Source organism: Phyllostomus discolor, chromosome 6, assembly GCF_004126475.2.
Source record: "Phyllostomus discolor isolate MPI-MPIP mPhyDis1 chromosome 6, mPhyDis1.pri.v3, whole genome shotgun sequence".
Lineage (NCBI taxonomy): Eukaryota > Metazoa > Chordata > Mammalia > Chiroptera > Phyllostomidae > Phyllostomus > Phyllostomus discolor.
In genome coordinates this window covers 151,204,730-151,224,736 of record NC_040908.2, presented here as the reverse complement: position 1 = coordinate 151,224,736, position 20,007 = coordinate 151,204,730, and the positions used below count along the sequence as shown (strand labels likewise).

Here is a 20,007-nt window from a genome sequence, read left to right as displayed (position 1 = left end):
TATAAAAAACAATGCTTAAACTAAGAAGGGCTAACTGACTTTTTTCTGAGTTCTTCTAGTAACAATTTTTGCTACATGTTTTATTATCTTTTATGATTATGGTGTTTTAACAATAATAATTCAGAAAAAAATATATAACAAAAATAATATAAACTTAAATCAATATAATTAATAATTCTTCTTTTCTCTTTAAAATTGGAATAGAGACATTGTTTTTTTGTAGCAGGAGAACCTAGGTCTATTTGTCCACCATCAGTGTTCAATGCGAGCAGAGCCAAATCACATCACACAAGTATGAAAGGAAAGGAGAAGCCCTACTTAAGTGCAAGACAGACTTATGTGGCTTTAATTGCAACACTTTAAAAAAGATATAGAGGTGATATTTTCCCTTGGGTATAATAAGAATCAATGATGAGCTGTAGCTGCCAAAAAAGCTAATTGGGCTTAGATTACATTAACACCCAAATTATCTCTAGAGCAAAAGAGATAACATTTCTTCTCTGCAGTGGAGAAACAACACCTAGATGACTGAATTCAGTTCGGAATTTAGAACTTGAACGTGGGTAGAAATGAGCAAGTGCACTTTCGGGATTTTGTCACCAATACCGTGAACAATATCCACACTGGGAAGTGCCTCATTTCTGTATCCTGATAGCCAAGACCTCCAAAGCTAGTCCACCACCCTTGACCCAGAACTTTACCCAGCAGGAGAGGGGGAAAACAAAGGAATAGGACAGAAAGCATGAACTCAATTAAATGTAAACATGCTGTTAGTAGCTGAAGATCTGACTGAACATGAGATTTATCATCTATACCTACAGTGCTCAAAGTGGCAGTGACCAGTCAGAGGTGGTTACTAAGTACTTGAAATATGGCTAGTCCTTTATGGAGAGAAACTAAAACTATAAAACACACACTAAATTTTAAAGAGCTAATGTGGAAAAAAAGAATGTCAAATATTGCTCTTATAATCTTTGTATCAATTATATGTTGAGATAATATTTCAGGCATTTTGGTATAAATAAATTATTTAAATTAATTTTACCTGTTTCTATAGTTTTTAATGTGGTCGCTAACATTTTTAATATGCATATGCACCTTACATTATGTTTCTAGTGGACATTTTTCTAGACTCGGGTTCAGCACCTGTTTCTGTAAAGAGCTAATATTAAATATTTTGAACTACTCAATTCTATCATACTAGTGTGAGAGGAGCCACAGGCAAAATGTGAAGAAATTAATGTTATTGTTGTCCAATACAACCTGATTTATGAACATAAATTTAAATGCCAATAGTTTTCATGTATCATAAAATATTTTTTTCTTTTGATTTGTTCTTAACAATGTAATGCAAAAGCTATTCTTTGGCATATAAAAACAGGCTGCTCATGTGCCACAGGTTAGTTTGCCAACTACTGTTCTATACCTTCCTCTGCATGTATTAACATTAGTCTTTTGTAGAACAATTTAATCTGTATCCTCATCTGGAAATTGTGATATCAATAGCTCAGTCATAGAGACCTCCCCACCTTAGAAGTTTCAAGTGAAATGACATGTAAATAACTTTACAACTTGATAAAAAGGAACAATAAAATTGGCCAAGAATAAAATGAAATGCTCCTAAAAATAGTAGATTTCCTAATATTGGAAGTGTTTAAATGTAGGGAAATTTCTAGAAAAAGATTTTGTAGAGGAAAATTGGACACTAAATGTCTAATTTAATCAAATGCTTAATAACTCATTTCCAAACCTGAAATGCAGGTTTGTGTTTTGTTATATGTTAATTTGATTTTACTTGAGATGTTTTGGGAGAAAAATTAAACAACAGATCTCAGGTTTTGACATATCTCACAGAAATAATGTTTATCATATTAAAAATTATCACTTTATCAAAGAGCTTTTAATAAGAAACAGATATGATTGATGGCATTTCTTTTTTTCTTTTTATTTTTTAATTTTATTTTAATCATTGTTCAAGTACATTTTCTGTCCATTACTCCCATCCAAGCCCACCCACCCATCCCTCCCCATCTCCCTCCCATTCCCCCCCACCCAGTTTTTGTCCTTGTGTCCTTTATACTTGTTCCTGTAAACCCTTCCCCTTTTCCCCTGAAATTCCCCTGAAACTCCCTCTCCCCTCTCCCCTCTGGCCACTCTCAGCCTGTTCTCTATTTCAGTGTCTTAGGTTATATTTTGCTTGTGTGTTTGTTTTGTTGTTTAGGTTCCTATTAAAGGTGAGATCATAAGATATTAAGCTGATGGCATTTCTTTTCATTCTGGTGATAGAATATGGTAAGGTTTTAACACAGGAAATTAGATTATTGTAAGTAGATTGGTATAATTCTTCCTTTTACCTATTAGTACATGTACTATTACACACGATCTGCAATTTATCTGAACATGTAACCAGTGATTGGAAATAAGTTGATAATTAATATTTTAAGATGTATATGCCCAGTGTTTTTATCCTCCTTGTCAATTCCTCTTATGTTCTTCAACTGAGTTATAACAATAGAATGAGTGATACAATAACACTGAGTTTACCTTTCCTTGGTTACTAAATTGTTCTCAATCACTAATGGATACTTTTTACTGATTGAATTTGTATGTGAATTGGTTTAAATTGCAGAACCATATTTCAAATACAAAAGTATGTCAAGCTATTAATTTTATGTTGTTGTTGTAGGTTTGAATGGTGTCGGTAGTTGAAGCTAGAGCAAAAGATTAAATTAATTTCTGCTTTTGTCTTACCTCATCTTTTCTCTGTCTAATGTGTCTGTTACATTTGTCCTCATTCCAATAGAAAATGAGAAAAACTCATCAGAGTGAATGACCAGTCCTCATTAAACTGATGATTTTCAGGGACATTTCCTTTGATTCCATGCAGTGAAACATTACCTTCCTGAACAATGAGTTTAGCAGTAAGAAATCCATAACTGAATACATACCAACCAAATCAATCAGTTCACCTTATGTCAAGGTCAAAAAGGTGAAAAGTAGAATATCTTCTTGTTCTGACAAGTAAATCAAACATGAGCTACATGCTTGGCCCCATGTGTGAGGAGCAAGTATTTTCAGCAGATGCTCTGCTTTCTTAAATCCACATGAACTGCACACTTACAACTTTGTTTTAGAGGCTAGAAGACATAGGGCAACTTATATTTTTTTAAATTAAAAAATCAATCCTATGCAAATGTTTTTAAAGATGAGACGGTAAGTTTCTCTCAAAATTTCTCCAGAGAGTAAAGTGGCAGTTACAAAACAATCTTAATCCTTAAAGCTTTGGTGAAAACTTAACTGGAAAGCAGGACAAATAAACCTTGGCAAACAAGCCCCCAGGGAATACATGGAGTCCACATTCATCATCCTCAATGTAGCTCTTGTTACACACAAAGTTGTCTTAGAAAGAGGGAGAAGCAGCTCACATTGATTGTCTGCATCTGTCTGGAGACAGACCTTCAAATGGGTCAATTACGGTATTTCATATTTCTTGTTGCTAGTCTGGGCATGTAATTATTGTCCTAAGCAATAGGCAGAAGTATGTCTTATATAGGTAACATTTATATCTCTGGTTGTATGTAAATCAAAATTGGAAGTATTTGGTTCCAATTCATAATATTTTAGAAAAGGTGTTTTGTTAGATTCTGTTATGTGATTATAAATGTAACATATGCATAACCTAGATTCTTTGGAAAATACTGAAATAAACAAAGTAAAAATATCTTTTATAGCCCCACTACCCAGATAACTACTACTCATTTTAACTATATTTTCTTCCAGTATTTTTTCATAAGAAAAACTTTTGCATTATTTTATTCAGTTAATATATAGGGTCTGGCACAAATAACACCCGTTTTTATTACAAAATATTTTATTACAATACGTAAGTATATAATTCTGCAGTATAACAATATCATGCTCATATGATATTGTTAGTAAAATGTTCAAATTAAAACTATAAATTATTACACCCATACTATTACCCTACCAACTTCACTCAAGTAAGCATTACTTCTGTTTGACCCTGTATATAATGCCAATACTTACCAAACATTATTATGTCATTTGGAAATGCGATGGTGAATGAAAGAGACATTGTTTTTTGCGATTGCAAAATGTATCATTTAGTCAAAGACAAACTAATGCAAAAAAAAGTGATTTGTGCTATAAGAGAATGAGTCAGACTATAATAGTCACCCATGAGGGGGAAAATAGCCCAGAGCTGGGGGAAAGAAGAGAAGGCTTTAGTGAAGAGCTACAGTCTAAGCTTAGGCTTAAGCCTGGGTAGCATTTAGTCTGATGAAGAGGGAGAAAGAAAATGGAAAAGCATTGACTGAGAGAAGCATTCAGGTAAAACACTGGGGGACATCCCAGGAAGTAAATAGCAGATAATTATAGCTTCAGAGGGAGAAGAGGAGATTTGAAAAAAGAGAGACTGAGACAGTGACGGAGCCATACTCCAGCAGCCCATGGAAGTGGTACATATTAAGTAGGCTACAAACTAGAAAACCCTGAAAACAGACCTCATATACAGAATCTCAAATAAGAGGGAAGCTTATTTCTCTTTCATGTAAGCATACCAGGAAAGGCAAGGGTTCTAGTGAGGTTAGGCAGCTCCATTCTACCAGATCACCTGAAGACCCAAGGCCCTTTCCTCTTGTGGCTTGCTCATTCTTAGGGTACTGTCTACATGATCATATGGTCCAAGGTGGCTCACCTGCACCACAGATCTAGCTTCCCTTACAGGCAAAAGAGAGGAAGTAGACAACACACAGTTTCCTGTTAAGGAAGTGGCATGGGATTGTATGCATTCCATTGTTGAGAACTTGACCACATGAGCATCTTGGAAGATGCCATCTCCAGTTGAGAGGACCAAATGCCATATATTAAACTTTGGAAGGCAAATTTTGTACTAAAAAGAAAAACAGCAGTGTATTTGTCTCACCATGATATAAAGTCTGACTTGTATTTTAAGGACAGTGGAAGGCCATTAATAATTTAAACAAGGGGATATTATTGTCAGATAGGAATTGTAGGACATACTCTTGGCTATAGAGTAGAAGATGAATTGGATGCTAACAGGGATGGAGAGAAAACTACCAAATGGAAGACTGTGTGACAAAAAAAAAATCAGGCAAGAGATAATTGTATCATGGGCTGGGATAGAGGCAGAGAAATGATGAGGAAAGAAGCAGTGCATTTATGAGTCAGAATAAGTCACTTATGAAGTAGAGTAGGGGCTGGATGCTTAGTTTAATGAGGAGGGTAATGGTGAGGGAGAGTGAAGAGTCAAGGTGTCTGTAATGTGTTGGATGTTACCATTCACTTGATTGTATCTGTACATTTTATACTATTTTAGAGATCACCACAAAATCTACTGGCTTAAAATACCAACTCTCATTAGCTCATGAATGTGTGGGCAGAGCTCAGCTAAGCCTCTTCTGCACATCTCAGTTGGACCCAGGAATTTTTTTAAAGATTTTATTTATTTATTTTTAGAGAGGGAAGGGAGGGAGAAAGAGAGAGACACACACACATCAATGTGTGGTTGCTGGGGGCCGTGGCCTGCAACCCAGGCATGTGCCCTAACTGGGAATCGAACCTGCAATGCTTTGGTTCACAGCCCGTGCTCAATCCACTGAGCTACGCCAGCCAGGGCGGACCCAGGCATTTTAGACCATTTGTGGGTCGGCTAGGATTCTAGGGGTGACTGTAACAAGAACATCTCTGTCTCAATTTTTTTCATCAGCTGGCAGATTAGCTTGGGCCTATTCCCTTGAGTCCAGGAGATTCCAAATGTACAAAAATGAAAATGTCCCTATACACAAGCAGGTTTAAAGTCTCTGTGTCCTGTATGCATTAGTCTCACTGAGCAACACAAGGCGACTCGGTTAGACTCAGTGTGGGAAGTAGCCATAAAAGTCTCTAGGACCATTATTACAAGAATCTGTTAGCCTGATACAGGAAACTATGCACACAGTACAGTGGGAAAAATTTCACTACACTTGAATTTTTGAGTTAGGGAGTGTGAAGTTTCTTTCTGGGAACCAATTCTATACAATTTTGAGCACCACTGCACTTCCCGGGATTTCATTTTCTGCATCCCTGGAGACTGACCTTCATTAGCCTCAATGTCCTTTTGCCCTCAAAGATAGAGGAAACTAATTGATTAGTGTTTTGTTTCTGGTAGTATTTTGAAACTTGGACACTCATCTCTGCTTTCTTTCAAATAAAAGAGGAAAATAAAACAATTGGAGTAGTTCATGTCTTTGTTCTATTTGATTTTTCTCTTCTATTGATCTGTGATTCCACAACCTGGCACTGGTTGTCCAATTGTGATGGTCCACCTTGTCTTTATGTTGATTTTTATTTGTTTATAGAAACCAGTGTGTCAGCACTAGTCAGAAAATAAGTGATCTTATTCTGTATTCCTTTTATTCTTTAAAAAATCCTACATAAATGACAGTTTTGAAACACGTTCCTTACTGTTCCTCACAGTCATTCCAAAGATGATTGTTATCTAGGTTATATTTGTGACCTGTCTAGTAACTTGAACTATAAATATTTAACTAGATAACTTAGTTTGTCTAACATGAGCATTTTAATCCCTGCCTAATTATGATATCAGCTACTGTGGAGACACATGTGGTATCACTATTCAACTTACACTGTGTACCACAGGTCAAGGAACTATATAAAAGTCTATGATGTGGATATAGAGCTAGAGTAAAATCACTCATTTTATAGGAGGACAAGAAAATGTAGGCATATTGGTTAAGATATATGGTGAGAAGACCATACAAATTATAATTCACACCCAAGTTCAACTTCATCATAAAAATCAGTCTGGGCTAGGGTAATATTTCACCCAAAAGAATAATAGATTAATTATCTTTAATAGGCAAGAAGTTGTATAAATACTTTCTGTCAGGACCATTGTAAGTAGAATGGAGGTGATGTGGTATGGTGGAATTGGCCTTCTTATCACCTATCTGCCTTCTACCAGCTGTTTTGACAAACCCCTCCCTCTCTTTGACCTTGAACTTAGGCCATGATAGTTCCTCGAAAGCACGTTAGTTCCTACATTTCTTCCTTGTGTGTACATCAGCTTTCTGACGCATTTGGAATGGTCTTGGGTTGAAGTTCTGTGAAGGATACTTCACATTATTGTTCTGTGAAGGATACATATAAATAAATGAGCAAAATTTTGTTATCTATTTTGATAAAGTGAAGAAGGCTTTATGCTCCAAATTTGACAATCATCCAAGTGAACCTATGTATCTTCTGGGAAAATTAATACCTAGAATATTAAACTGAGTAAGGAGATACAGGTTCTAGTTCAATTTTTTCATTAGCAAACTCTGTAGTCCTGGCTCTCAGTCTCCTCCTCTAAAATGGAAATAAAATATATATGCCTGGCCAAATTTTCAGGATAGTTAAAAGAGTTAAATAAGTCATTTTTTTAAAAACAACAAATACAAACTATCCTATGAAACATTAGTTATTTAAACATCGAGAATAAATATTTTTCAAACATATGGTATATGTAATGCCACATTTCATTACATCGACAAGTAGAGGCAAAAGAGGCTTAATGTAAACACATAGCGAAATCCAGTTTCCCAGTGGCGTCTTGGAAAATAAATCCCTTCAGGACTAAATATAAGAAAAGCACACCAGACCTTATTATTGTTCAGTATCTTCTTCTCAAATGCTTGTCTGAGGTTTTACCCCAAGAGTTTAAGTTCTGTGGGCACCAAAACTCCATCATCTATTGTTTAGTTACATGAGTTTTCTTCACTCTCCCCCTCCTTCTTCATTTTCTATGTTTTCTTTAGACCCTCTTCTCTCTGAGGGCCATAGAGATAGAACTATTTATTTCTAAAGAAATGTGATATTTCATATATATATATATATATATATATATATTCATATTCCATATAGACAGTTGCAGATATCCAATCCAACAAGAAACACACACCCACACACAATGGCTGTAGTTTCTTATGAATTATCAGATTGTGGATTGACACATGCACTCCTCATACACTGAAGAATATTTTACACCTTATTCGTTGCATTATGCTTTCTCTTCCTGCCAAAAAATGTGCATGTGCATCCGGCTATAGAGGGTAAAACACACCATGTGGAGTATTCCTCAGTGAGAAGAAATGGGATTCTGTCTTGCTTTAGATTTGATAAGCTACTGATTTGTGGAGTTTCATTTTGACTTCATTACTGGGCAACCAGAATGAATTGACAGAAAGCAATCAACACACGATACACCCACTGGAACCTCTAATATGAAATGTTGAGTGCTTCAGTCAACACAGAGAATTACCAAAGGTACTCAAAAGGTAAGTGATAGCCAAAATCAGCCACATGGCTCCAAGGACCACATCCTGCATGCCTATTAGGGAATTTGGAGTAGACACAGGATGACAGACTGCTTTGTCAATATAACATTTCAGGTAAATGCTCAGTCTGTGCTGTGTTTTCCAAGCAAACACAGATGTTTGTGGTAAGATAAGAATTTACTGTGTGTGTGTGTGTGTGTGTGTGTGTGTGTGTGTGTGTTCTGAGGAAAAGGAGGAAAAGGGAGAGAGTGAGAGAGGGCAAGGGAGAGGGAAAAGGATATTGGCTGCATATTGAAGCCAGGATATGAGAAATACTTCAAGAACAACAATTTTTAAGTAAATAAATCTAATCCTTCTCACCATGTGGATTGTTTCCTGTGCTACAGTATGCATCTGAAAGAGAAAATACAGACTCAGACTTCTGGGAGTTCATTGATCCATGCCTTGAAACAAGCAATGATCTGTTGTTCATTTAACAAATATTTATTGAGCACTTGCTATGTGCAGGCACTCTGTGCTAAGTAATGGAGGCATAAGATTTAAAAAATAATCTTCCCATTTGTGACACCATGGATGGACCTTGAGCACATCATGCTAAGTGATCTAAATCAGACAGGGAAAGACAGGGAAATACAGAAACTAAATTATGTCACTTTTATGTGAAATATAAAAAAGTTAAACCTGTAAAAAGCAGAGAGTAAAATGGTGGTTACCAAGAGATGGAGGAAGGGGATAAGATTGATGGAGTTTGGTGGTACAAACGTGTACTGAGTAATACGTAAGGCATAGAGATAATGCACAGTATAATAAATATAGTAATAATATTGTTCTATAATTACATAATGTAATAAATGTAACTACTCGCACATTGATAATTATATACATCTATAAATGCATGAGTGTAATGTGCTGTACACCTTAAACTTACACAATGTTACATGTCAAATGTATTCAATTAAAAAAGACAGACATCATACCTATTCTCCTGGAATTTATCATTTGGTTAGGAAAAAACGAAATTAAGAAATCTGAGCTACTATAGTGCTGGACAGACATATGCACCCCTATTAGAGTTCCTAATACAGATTTTGACATCCATGAAGATTTTAGGAGAAAGCAAATCCAAACCAAGTCCTAGGAGTTTGCCTGAGAAGTGGGGAAAACCTGGTTACTCTTTGCAGTTAAAGCTACACCAGTCATCATATAATGGCAAGAAAGCATGAAACATTTTAACATGCCATGAAGATTCAGAATGTCTGCAGGTTCATTAGTGCTGGGGACAGGGAAGAATGCCATAGATGGAACTGCTGAGGTAGGCAGGGCACACATTCCAAGTGACAGTGATACTGGCTTTTATCCAGAGAGTCATGAGGAGATATTGAAGGGTTTTACCAGTGAAATTGCATGATCAGATGTATAGTATAAAGTTTAAAAATTGCTCTGAGTAGCTACACACACCCACACCCTTTAAATGCAATTTTAAAATAGTTCTGGGAACACAAAGGTGGGAGGAAACAAGGATTTAGACAATTTGTGAAATATTTGTAGAAAATGAAACTTTTATTCTAACTCGAATTTCAAAGTCTTGGCACTAGACCACGCTGCAGCCTATGCTTTGGGAACAACCCAGCGATGGGAAACCTCTGCTCATACCTTGGGTGCTTGGTGTGGCTTTCCATGCCGGGTACTCTCCTACATCCAAGGCAATTACAAGGCACTCAGGAAATCTCATTTTTCTCTCCAAGTGCTTCCTCTCCACCTGCTGAGGGAGATACCCCAGTACCTTTGCTGTTCTCTGTAAAAATGTGGAAAAATTGGATGCAGTGCCTCTGGAGATTATCTCCAGCTATTCGTATTTTCCTTGCAATGAACTTTAAGGAAGTTTTTGGAGATTCCCACCACAAGTCTTAATTGTATCCTTAGTAGCCACATATTGTTAGAAGTCTGAAATGTCTTCCACATGTCAGTGTGTTGTGCATTTGAAGAGATGAAATGCCCCTTCTGGGGTGTTTTCTTGTGGTTTCATAGACTCCGTGCCCCAGGTCCACCAGCTATTAGTTTTGTGACATGAAGGTTTCATTACCAGTGAAAAATTGATGGACAGAGATAGCCATTAGCATATGATATTACCCTTGTAGCTTGTAATGTAAATTGTTGCTTGTTTCTGTTAACCCCCTTCCCTTCCGGCCTACTGTTCCCTGAATACCCTCTAATTTAGTACATGGTTCTCCTTCAGCTGTACGTTAGGATGTAATTTCAATAAGAAAAATACATTTTTTGAGGGAAGTGGGGAGGGTTGGGTGGGTGGGCTGGAATGGGAGTAAAAGGGAGAAAGCTGTACTTGAACAATGAATAAAATAAAATTAAAATTAAAATAAATACATTTTTCAACCAATATACTAATTGGAGAGTTGCCTGTAAGAATAAATGTTCAGAAGCAATTGTTCAGAGAGTGAATTTGCTTAGGAATTGATATTTTATGCATCCATGAAATGTTCACAACCAGTGTCAACAGAGATGAAGGCAACATTGTTGTTGATTTGTTGAGATGATTGATTACTGAACCATTTTTAAAATCACCCTGATTTTTTATAATACCATTTATGTATTAAATTTGATATTAATTATGTGACGTCTGGGGCCAAGTGCTCAGGTGATTGTCATCTCCCTTCAGCTGAGTGTTGGCCCGCATGTTGAAGTTCAGTTAAGCCCTCTGTAGCTGGTCCTTGGCTTGGCTGATGCTCTTCTCTCCATGGCATGTGATACTTACATTGTTATAGGTAATAAGTCAGAGGATGGACTCCATCAGAAATTAGAACACAAAAATAGCCATATTTCCAGCTATAACTGTTTATTATTAGATATGACACTGTTATTTTTATTCACTTGCCCGACAGAGGTCTGGTGAGCATTTACATGATACAACAACAAAACTTTATTGAACACTTAGTTTTACTGCACCAGGCACTGGAGTACAGTGGTGACCCAAATAAACATAGTCTCTGAACTCACAGAGCTTATATTCTAATGGGTGAAATAAATAATAGACAAATAAAAAAGTAACTTTATTTCAGCTTATGCTATGCACTATAAATGTAATAAAAATGAGAATTCATAGTTTGGCTTATCATCTTCTCAATACTTTCTCATACATAGTATTATTTTTGCTTTTATATAGAATTGTAATATACTCTTTATATTGTTAAACTATCTTTTTTTCTCCATTTACCAAGATATTATAAATGTCTTTCTAAAGAAAAACTAAGCTTCTACAGCATCTTACAATCAATCCATGGTCTATAATTGCATTAAAGCACCACAATTACTCAAAAATAATATTTTTAGAAATTCAGGCTATTTCTATTTTTCCTATTATCAGCAGCCTTTTGATAATCATTCTCACAATTATATCTACCCATGCACCTTAATTATTGCATCATTGTATTTTCCAAAAGAAAAAAAAATAGTAACATAAGTGATCTCTTCCTACAAATTAAAAAAATTGTCTTCTGGAAAAAACACATTATTTCCCACTAGAAATATACAGAATCCTTATATCTTGCCCACACTAGTATTTAAATTTTATTTTTAATTTTAATTCTTAAACATTCTTTCTCTCTTGTCTGACATATCAAGCTATTATCCTTTCCTTACCCAGTCCACATGCTTCTTGTTCTCAGCCTGCTGCTGTCAGATGTCATTTGGACATTGGTCCAGCCAGACACAACTGTGCTTCATAGTGTGGAGGATCAGGGATTATCCCCAGCCCTTTGTCCTCATGAATGAAGCTTTCCGATCTGAAACATGAATTTTACCCTCCCATTACTTCCTTGCTTTCCCATTTGTCAACAGTTGTCCTTGAAAAAAAAAGATAGAGGGAGCAAAGGAGATTTTATTTAAAATGTTGTTTAATATTTATAAAGAGATAAAGATATTGGTGCAAAGGGTTTTATTACTCAGAGCTGTAAATTTCATTAGTGTCTAAGTTTTTAAAAAGTTATTTTTTTCATGTTACAACAGAGCTCTTTTACTTTTTTTCACTTTTACTTAACTTCAAAATTGATGTCTAGGATGACTGCCAATAATATTATATCATCCCATATGTTTTGCTTAATTACACTATTTCCTGAATTCATTTCTTGAAGTTAAATTTTTTCTCCACCTCATCATCAAAACATTATGAACACTCTCTGTCACATTGAAATTAGAAGATAAAACCTCTTTCAAAATTACATCTATTTAAAATGTTTCCAGAGTTTGGTTAGAGGGTGATAAATCATGCTAATCACTTAATCTGTGTTATAAATCACAGCATATCAGAATCTTATGGTACATGGGATTGAGTTAATCTGACTAGCAAACCCAATAAATTCCTAGGAAGGTTTAGATGTTTTCCAGATTTTAACTATCTGTTGAATTTACAGAATGGTAAAGCTCTGGTTAGTTTTTTCCCAATATATTTGTGTTGATTCTATCCATAATATATGTATCAATATATGAAAAACACCTGCATCTTATTAATACTTGTATTATTCAGAACATTAAGATGCATCATAACTCAAACGAAAGGCCCTCTAGGAAACCTTATATTTCTTTTTTATTTTTACATGTTCGACAAACCATAAATGATCTTGAGGTCACTGGAATGCATTTGCATACAGATTCTTAAAATTATGTGTCAAAAGGCAAGTGAAAGGATTACTAACAAAATTATGGGACACTTTTTTCCTTTAATTTTTTGTATTGCTTTTTACTAAACTAAAGGATAAGCACCTACATAGAACCAAGCTGTAATATGAAAAATAGATGTCCAGTTTTACTCATGCATTTCTCCATTAAATAGTCTGTACCATCTCAAAAATTTAGCATAAATCAGTACTTTTGCCTTTATAGAATTTATCTAATTCCTCCCTCTCACTATCCCTTACACATCTCTGCTCTTTTAATCTGAGTAATTAATAGGACCCTTCTGAAGGAATAATGATAGCTGCAGAGCTATGAACAAATGTTTATTATAAATATAAAAATGGAGGGGTCATTATGTATAAGAGGAGTAGAAGGATCACATTTTGTTAGGAGTAAAGTGTATGATAAAGAGAATAGGGAAGGAACTTATAAAAGTGAGTGTGCTCAATGAAATCATTCAGAAATTTTAAAAGGAAGGCCCTTGAAGTGTATTAATCAACAAGAAAAAAATCAGAGCGGAATCAGGAACAATTCTTGTGCGTTAGGCTGAGAAACTCCTCTGTGGACTCGGCTGTTCTTCAGGACAGCTGTGCAGACCGTGTGTGAACAAAGAGCTGCTTCCATCAGAATATGAGACAAGATCCACATTCCTGAGCCCTCACTAAGGTCAAGTGGGTACAATGCCTAGGCATAGGTCCCTGCAATATTCATTTTAATAAGAATATCAGAGAACTCTTAAGCAATCGAAAATTTCAAACAGATTTGAATCTCATTTGTAGAAAACATAGCCTTGGAACAATTAAGCACTATCTCCAAGATTATACATCTATGTGACCTGTTGAAACTCCTAAACAGGTCTTTGATTCCCTGTCTCCTGCTCTTCTGTGATGTTAGGCTGGATATATATTCACATATTTTGGTTTTGATGTTGAATTCCAATTCTTCTTATTCATGCCATCTAGTTAAAATAGGTGATATATGTGAAAGAAAGTATCTGGTACGGGAACTAGTACCCAGAAGAGATGAGGTACCCAGAAGTTACTAGAAGAAACTGAGTGACTAAGTGGTCCTCCGTAGCACAAAATGTCACAAAGTAGGGGCTGAGGATTACTCTCAGACTTCATGTTTGTAATTTCAAATAAGCAAGGTCAAATGATAGTCACCAAATGTCTATACAGAGGAAGGCTGTCTTGGAGTATATTTGAATTAAATAAAAGGATCCCCTGACTATATGGATGTTGACCTTAAAACATATCACTGAAGAAGAGCATGAGGTTGTTTTCTTTAAAAGATAATAGTGGATATTATTCATGTCTACAAAATCATTTTAAGTCTCAAAAAAAAAAAAACCCCAAAACCACTGAGTCTTTTAAGGCCAAGAGTTGGATTACTTATAAAGGCTTAAGGTGACCATTGAGACCATCAAGATTGATGAGAGATTACAAAAACAACAGATACAATATAAAATTGCATTTCACAAAATCCTAGTTTTGTGTGTAGTGCATACTCCTCTGACTCTGAGTAACAGTAAAACCCTTTTGAGAGCTTAGAAAGATTGCCAAAATCTAATAATAATAATAATCTAATAATAATAATATGTCATTATTTCCCTCTGCCATTCCCACTCTTCCCTTTGCTGTCTCTTTCTTCTCTGTGTCTCTTCTATTCTCCTCCTGCTGTGTATTGCCTGGTTACAAAGTCAAGAGGGTGGGCCATAAATCACAGAGTTACCTTTTGGGTTGTTCGAGGTTAGCAGAATGGATAAGGGGGTTCACCTTGTGGGTTGGTCCAGTTGGTTATTGTATCTGAGAGTATCATAAAAGGACTGAACAGGGATCTAAAGTCGGCTATTGACAAACTGTTTAGAAAAGCATCTATCTATGATGGAGAAACACAAATATGTAAGTCTCAGAAAGAGATTTATATCCTACTTTCCCAGCTCTTCAGCTCCTAGCCATCTCTACATTACTCATTTGTCCTTGCCCTTGCAGATAACTCTTAACTGAAGGTCAATGGCTTGCCTTGTTCCCTTAGGAAGAAAAGGTTATTCTGCCAGGAAGATTCATTATCTGTGTATAAACAAGAGCTGTGTTCTTCCTCTAGCAGAGTGAGATGCAACTGAGCACAGAAGAGTTGGTTTTTAACATTTTTGTCTTCCAGGGCCTTTATGTCCTCAAACCTTCTATAAGCCTGAAGCAATGGGGTACTCAAACACCTCACTGAAGTCATTCCATACATTGCATACATATTCACAACCCTACCTATGCAAGATTATTGATTTTTTCTTACTTCCCTTTTATCTCTTCTGTCTCTCCATCTTACCCCACCTTGATTCTTTTCCTGCTCTTCATGGTCTTGCCTTTTACAGAACAATGTACGATACAAATTCACGTTAGGTTGCTGATCCAGTCTTTCCTCCTTCCTCAGAGTCGTGTGTGAACCTTGATCCTTCTGTGCGATAGCTGTACTGAAATAACATATAATTTTAGTTTCCTTTCAGTTTGCTTGGAGAATCCCTCATCAAATCCCATAAAGTCTCTTGTTCATGAAGCTTTGGTTTGGGCATAGAAGGCTGAGCCCTGAGCTCATGTAATTCCAATCCTTTGTGACACTGAGTAGAATTCATCAAAGGGCCATTGCTTCCTATCATATGAATCAGCATTGCAATTCTCTTTTCACTTGGTTGTGATGTTACTCTTTGGGTCTTATTTGTTATTTTTGGAGGGTCACAATCAGTGTTCACATATTTTGAAATTAAATGCTCTGCTATTCTTACCATTGCTGTCTTCTTTTACTCCAAATAATTATTACATAGTTTTTTTCTTCCTGGATTTGATTCTGTCTGTTTGTTCATTCGAAAGAATACCAGTGCTGAAAGATTTGCGGTAGGATCACAGCAAAGTGTATTTTTAATGTGTCAACATTCATTTCAGTTTCTTCATTAATCTTCAATGTCTATTAAAACATTCTGTTTTTCTAATTTGGATTTTTTAAAGCAAAATATTATTGAATTCACCACCTCAATCTAAAATGATTTGTAATAAAATTAGCATTATATGTAAGACATTGTATGGAAGGTACTAAAACACTCACATTATTTATACGGTTTAAGTTTCCTTTTATCCTGGAAATATCCCCACCCTTACTGAACCAATTATGCATAGAAACTATGAGGGCTGCCATAGTTGGACTGGATTCCTCCTTTCCATTGCATTCTTTTCTTTTCTTTGCCTTAGCTCCCTAGCAAGTCTGCATGCTCTCCAAGGACTTTGTTCTCTGCTCTGACAGGCCTTTATACCTGCTTTTATTTTATTCAAGTATCTTGTGGCTGTGGTGGGATACTTATTGATATTTGCTTTCCATTCCTCATGTGTAAGTTCTGCAGGACAAAGACTAAATCTTGGTCCTCTAGCCCAGTCTGGGGCACTCAATCTCAGATATTTTGGGAGCACTGAGCAAATTGTTTGAATATTGGAATTGTGTTAAAGACAAATAGCTTATTTTTATCTCCCAGTAGAGCACTGTACATAGTAGGTCTTCAACAAATACCTCCTTAGGTCAATAACATAATTAATGGATCATCTAGCATACAATAGGTGCTTTCAAATATTAGCTGTTACTTTATATTCATGCATATACATCAGGTAGTTTAGATAGATTTTAGGTTGTGAGAACTGATTCTTTTCATGTTTCCTGTTCACAGGGGATCTAGCCTTAAAGAGATAAATAGAAGTTTAGAATATTACAAACAACTTGTGAGCTGGGGAATCAACAGATCAGAAGTCTATTTTGGATTCAGTTAATTTAGTTTAACACTCAAGATACAGCTGAATTCCTCGTTTTATTTAAAGTGACATACTTGATGCTTCTGTAACTGTCTTGTACAGCTAAACACTGACAGAAGTGTGATGTCTAAATTAATGCCAGCCATACTAATCAAAGGTGATTTGCTTTACTGTTTAAGCAGAGATTATTCATGGCAAGAGCTGATGTGTTTTGATTTTCAACATGTCAGCTATAAGATCAGAGTGGATATTTTAGCCTTGTGATAACTCCCTATAAATAGAGACGTAAACTATAAATGCACATTGATGCAATTATAAATTGCCATTTGGTATCCTTTGATTCCAGCAAAATACAATGACCCTATGTTAGAACACGGTGCTAGGGATGGCCTTTATCTCAAAAACTCTATAAACCATCAATTCTTGGTGCAAATATTCTTTTTCTCTTTTTCTCTCATCCCATGGTAAAAACAAAACAAAACAACAAAAATACCCCTCAAGATGAATGTCTGAAGATGAATCCTTTCTAACTGTATATCTGTCCCAGCCACATATGCCAAGGTTCTGCTGTGGAGCTAAGATGTGAGCATGCGCGAAACAGAGAGCCTAGCAGTGTAATTCAACTGAATAGGTTTTCTCGGGTGAGCCCGCTCTCTGGAAGTCCATATTCATGGTATTATCCAGGAAAGAAGAGAGGTGCTTATTACCATTTTGGGCCTCAGATAAGATATTACTCCATCTGGAGTAAAATCCCCTCTCGTTGCTAGCACGGTAAAAGCTTGGAAAAGTGAATTAACCTCTTAGTTTCCACATATTTAAAATGGAAATGCAGGGATAAAAATTATAAGATTTTTCCCCTTTTTTGAGGCGTATATGAGATAATTTATATGCTTTTGGTACGTGAGAAAAGAAAAAACCTATTCCCCCTACTCATTCCTTCATGAGTTCTTGATGACTAAACCACCCCCATATTCAAAGCAAATTAGAGTGATGCAGAGGTGGCAAGTGATGTGGGATCCGCGGTGCCCTGCTCTGCTCTCAATGCCATTTGCAAGTCATTGTCAAGGGCTTTTCCTCTGCGCCTGAAAATATCCCTATCTCTTTGCTTTCTGGTGGCCACAGCAACTTCTTTCGTGTTTCATGTGCCTGCTGGGATCTCTGTTGTAGCTCCCTTTTCAGAATCCTTCAGAGCTCCCTTTTGCAGCTCTGAATTCTCCCCTGAATACCTTCAGCTTACTAAATAATAAATGACCCATTATTTATTTTCCTTTCACTCACACCCAGAAGTTAGTACTCCAAGTACATCTCAAGGAAAAGGAAAAAACAAAAACAAAACACTGCAGCTCTTCTCCACTCTCATAAGCTAAGAAACTGAAGAGCAGTACTAGAATGAATATCAGACAAGTGAACACACGAATAGCAATACAAAATAAACATGGAATACCTGTTTGTCCCTCAGGAAATGGGGAGAGGCTGAAATCTGGACTCTGCAGGACCTTGTCCTTTGACTTCGGGACATGTCTGAGTACAGACAGAATTGACCCAAAGCCAAACATGCAAATGAGATCAGTGGCACAGGTAACAGTCTCAAGCTGATTCAATGTGCGCGCTAAATTCATGCGGACGATTTGTAGATTCAGGTTGCCTCCCATCTGGCTCAGTTAGCAATAACATTTAGTATGCTAATAATGTTATGTTAATGCAGGTATTGGAATTTGGTACCTGGGCGTTCCTTGACTGGTCCCTTACACACAGGGATGTTATGTCACTGAAACCATAAAATAGCCAGCAATGGCCTCAGGCTCTGCATGAATTCTTTCTTCCACAAGGCATTTAGCCTCTCCTGTGATTCTGCATGAAAGCTCGGAGGTTTGGGAAGGATGGTCAGGAAGAGGGTCTTTGAGGTTTTCTTCCCTCTAAGCATAACCTGAATGTCCAGCTTCTAGGCACAGGTAATAGCTTTTGTAGCTGGCCCCATCAGCCCATAACACTTTTATAGTGTACTTATAGGTGCCATGAGCTCAATAAAACCAGGGCAATTGAACTTGACATAACTTCTTCTTTCAAAGAGGTATCACATTTTGAAAAGCCCCAAGGAACTACCCATGAATCAAGAGACAAGCAGTCTGATAAGACATCTAACCTGTGCCTCCTTTCACCTACTTCTATAGCTGAGAATGTGTCTAATTGGGGAGAACAGTCTCTCTTTAAATGAAGGTTAAATAATTCTGCAACACTCAGGTAGAATCAGATCATTCCTAGGCCACTTTTCTCAATGCATTATTTTACTATATATAAAATCAGATCAAGGGCTGAGGAGGTTTATTAGGGGATAAAAAATACTTTTATGGGCTACCATATTTCATCCTTGAATCAATCATGCTGTAATGAGCACCAAGTACAGGAGGTGAAGTGAGATGGAGTGTTTGAGGCAAAAGGAAATCTCAATGGAAATTAACTGGGCCTCCAAAGAGCCTTTAAAAAAACAAAATGCTGCCAACAGCAAGCCAGTCCAATGGAATATTTGAAGGTCAGCATTCAACAAGGACAATAAACACAAATATTATACTAACCATTAACAAAGCTACTTTGCAAAAAGAGAGAATGTATTCAGTCACCTTGAACTGCTACAGTTCCTCCCAGTAAAAACCTCTCCTAATTTGCACCCCCATACCTTTTTCTGACACATACATTATCTCTCTGACCCAAATATGATCATAGCTCTGGGAAAACTGTCACCTTCACAAACATAAATGACCCTAAGTTTGCTTTAATATCTACAACAATCACTATAATCTGCCCCCTTCCCCCCAATTAAAGGAGTAAATAAGGAGTTAGAAATTGGAACAACATAAGGGAAAAAAATAATGAATCCTTTTCAAACAATCGAGTCTGTCTTTTGAAGAGTTAATCGCGGGTGCTGTGGATACAGAGTGAAAGGAACACATGAGTGTGTCTAACATTAGGTCACTGTTTTGTAATTCTTGCCAAGAAAGTGCCAGAAGGAAGTGACAAATGTCACAGAAAAACCATGGGTATCTGAATCGAATTCTTATCTCTTTTAATGAGTAACCTTATTAGGAAGTTGGGATATTTTATTAGAAGAAATGACTCATTCAAATCCACACCAGAAATTCCTGTCATTTAAGTATTATTAGATGCTTTTTATATCATATGTA

The 20,007-nt window shown here is 36.3% G+C and overlaps 1 long non-coding RNA gene across 1 annotated transcript in view; it reads left to right on the top strand.

Annotated features, from left to right (window-relative positions):
- Positions 1 to 20,007, top strand: part of LOC118501329 — an 876,473-nt gene that overhangs the window by 803,455 nt on the left and 53,011 nt on the right. The gene's annotated exons all lie outside the window — the stretch shown is intronic.